The sequence below is a fragment of the Callorhinchus milii genome, unplaced genomic scaffold (genome assembly GCF_018977255.1).
Source record: "Callorhinchus milii isolate IMCB2004 unplaced genomic scaffold, IMCB_Cmil_1.0 Scaffold5, whole genome shotgun sequence".
NCBI classification, from domain to species: Eukaryota; Metazoa; Chordata; class Chondrichthyes; order Chimaeriformes; family Callorhinchidae; genus Callorhinchus; species Callorhinchus milii.
This window is the reverse complement of record NW_024704746.1, coordinates 63,462,276-63,462,701: the sequence shown is the minus strand read 5'-3', so window position 1 is coordinate 63,462,701 and position 426 is coordinate 63,462,276.

The window sequence follows — 426 nt, the reverse complement described above, 5'->3', positions numbered from 1 at the left end:
AAAGATAATGCGGTCACTTTGGCCGGTTGGCGGTGGTGGGAGGGTGGTGGGGGTGGGGGTGGGGGGGGTGGTTGGGGTTGGGTGGGTGGGGGGTGGTGGTGGTTGGACGGGTGGAGAAACCACTGCTCGCGACCGGCCTGGGCGCTCGGGGCCCGCGAAAACGAAACGAGGCGGATTATTTTCCAGCCGCGTCACTTCCGCCGGGCGTCTCGGGAGGCGCGACGCCGATCGGAACGCGACGGTCCACCGACCCACCGACCGACCGGTCGGTCGATCGATCGGCGGAGAGAAAGGAGACGAGCGAGAGACGAAACCGAAACTTCTCCCTCCCTCCGCATCCCTGTTGGGAAGCTCTTTATTTTCTCTCTCCCTCTCTCTCTCTCTCTCTCTCTCTCTCTCTTGCTCTCTCTCTCTCTCTCTCATTAT